General features: G+C 42.0%; 1 pseudogene; it reads left to right on the top strand.

Moving 5' to 3' along the window:
* The first annotated feature begins 2,125 nt into the window (after window positions 1-2,125).
* Window positions 2,126-2,653, top strand: LOC149211541 (UDP-glycosyltransferase 72B1 pseudogene; annotated as a pseudogene).
* Window positions 2,654-2,864: the final 211 nt, after the last annotated feature.

Here is a 2,864-nt window from a genome sequence, read left to right as displayed (position 1 = left end):
CGGAAAACATTATAAACCCCCGCTCTAATTCAAATGACGGACTTCAATTATTATGTACTCGCCTTTACAATTATCGGTAGGTCCGGATTTCGGCGGTCGCAATAACTCTTAAGCCCAGACCTTCGACGAGGTGCGGACCCGATATGGCTTTAGACTCCCTTTAATATTGTTTCGGGTCCGATGAACATCGGCGTTCGCTGTAAACAATAGACCCATTCCTCCGATGTAAGGCGGACCCGATGCCTCCTTACATTTCTTCCTAAACTGAATTCGGATCCGTCATATCGGCAGATTCCTTATCGGCGAGTCTTGATGGGTTGCGGACCCGATCTCCTTTAGGCTGCTCCAAATATAATTTCGACTCGAGATGATTTCGGCGATTGCTACCTCCGCTGCTTCCGATGGATACAAGAGTTTTGCGGACCCGATATGATTTTACACTTCACTTGATAATAGTTTCGGCTCCGATTTCGGTGATGCAATAACGATTCTCTACTCCGCGGACCCGATATGCTTTCTATTTTGCTTGATAAGAGTTTCGGCTCCGGATTTCGGAGCTTGCACATTCTGGATGCGATATGATATTAAGCCACAGTCTATATTCCCGTCGGGTCCACAATCGCAATCGGGGTTTCGGGAGTTACAGCCCTTTGAGACCAGCAACACAGCAGATGCGATATTACATTTAGCCAGTTTATAATGGATCCGCGGGTCCGTGTTATTATATCGCCTCTCTCTCTCTCTCTCTCTCTCTATATATATATATATATACTCCTCAGTACTCCCAATAGTTCTTCCTTTGGCATTGTTGTTTGTAATATGTGCCCGCCCATAGTGTTAAGGCATATATATATATATATGGGTTTTCTCCTACAATGGCCCTATTTGATTGTAATATATTTATGGCTCCTCTTGCTCTAACACTCCTTTGATATGGCTCCTCTTGCTCTATCACTCCTCCAATATATGTGGCTCCTCTCGCTTGGTCCGCTCCTCTTGGCTCCTTTTGCTCCTCTTGGCTGCGATATGCTCTATCTCCTCCTCTTAAATATTGCCATATTGACATCAATGACAATCTGTGTCCAACAATACTTTACATACATATACAGAAAAGTCATCCATGTTAGTAAATTCAAAATACAAAATGTAAAAGTAGAAGGCATAGCCCTCCAATAGAAGTGAGGACAAGACACCAATGGATGTAAGCAAAATCCTGAACATAATAATGCATAAAATTCACTAGGAGAGGTCATCATACAGAAATGTAGACATATTGAATATATACAGGGCCATTTGTTGGAGTTTTCCAGCAGCGTGGTGGCGGAGATTGTTCTCATGAATGTGTGGATTGAATTTATATGGGCACGCGCTTTTGGGCTCACTGGCAGTGGCAGTACAAGTATTGATCTGGCGCTTTTAATGACATGATTCCGTACGTCGAATTTGATCGAAATCCTAATTCTTGTGCGGCCCCAGTGTTTAATGACAGCAGTATCATAAGCCACAGCAGCCTCCTCTTCAATGTCTGTAAAAACCAAAACAGATATTATCATATTTTCATTTTCTTTTTTATATTACACCACAAATACAACTATACGAGAAAAACTATAGAAGTACACTTACTGAAACTACCCAAATAAATCTCTTTGTTGTGGGCACCTTTTCTTATCCGCGCCTGCCATTTACCATGGCGTCTTTGCAGAATAATTAAAATGACAAACGATTGAAATTAGAGGTATTATCAGATATTGCTTGCAAGACTTGAAATTTAAATTAGAGAAGAGATTGAATGGTGTTTTCAGAAAGGCCATTTAAATAAAATGACACACCATGCAACATGAAATTATTAGATATTACTAATCTTTCACTATGTAATTGAAATTAGAATTAAAGGAGAGATTTTCAAGAACCTGGTAACCCCACGATACTTGGACGTGCCTCCACATAATCCCAGGCTTGTTCTGTGTAATGAAAGCAGTGCAATCTTATATATATACATTTTAGTTTAGTGCAAATCAATTTTAAAAGTTGTTAATATATACAGTTTAGTGAGACTCCGTCGCTACCTCCTTAGCTTCCCCACCAGTTCTTCATTATTCATGTATTCCATCACCATTCCTCCCGTATGTGGGAAGCCACGGGCATTTTGATCAACACCTTCGAGGAACTAGAGCCTCAAGCCATCAAAGCTCTTGTGAAAGGAAAGATATGTAATCGGAGGAATAATGATCAAATGCCCCGCTTTTATCCAGTTGGGCCGCTCATATCATCGTCGCCTCTTCAACACAATGACGAACCTGTTGAAAGTGGAGGGACGGATTGCCTCGAGTGGTTAGATAAGCAGCCGCCTTCGTCGGTTCTCTTCGTTTCGTTCGGCAGCGGAACCGGTCTCCCGAGGTCTCGGGTGATGGAACTCGCGTTGGGATTGGAAGCAAGTGGGCATCGCTTCCTGTGGGTGCTGCGCAGTCCGTCGAGCAACTTTCTGTCTATTGAAGAGACAGAGATTTCTCAACTCTTACCTGAGGGATTCGAGAGTCGAACCCAAGACCGAGGACTTGTCGTTTCTTCATGGGCGCCTCAGATTCCTGTTCTCTCTCACCCATCCACCGCCGGTTTCCTTTCTCACTGCGGCTGGAATTCTACACTAATATAATAAAAACTATCCATATTAAATACTAATATAATATAAAAACCATCCATCCGGGCTTTACAGCTTTAGATCAGAGGTTTGGAGTTTGCGATGGAGAGGGATAAAGAAGATTAATGCAAAAAATACCAAATTTTGATATATTCAAACCAAAACAACAACATTGAATACAACGAAACCAACAAAGAAGTCATACTGGAAAGTTGGCTGTGGCAGT

The sequence above is a fragment of the Pinus tabuliformis genome, chromosome 1_1, assembly GCF_031772625.1.
Source record: "Pinus tabuliformis cultivar Carrire ecotype Pingquan chromosome 1_1, CPIR1, whole genome shotgun sequence".
In the NCBI taxonomy this organism is placed as follows: domain Eukaryota; kingdom Viridiplantae; phylum Streptophyta; class Pinopsida; order Pinales; family Pinaceae; genus Pinus; species Pinus tabuliformis.
The sequence above is the reverse complement of the archived record's forward strand: the minus strand, read 5'-3'. Positions and strand labels throughout refer to the sequence as shown.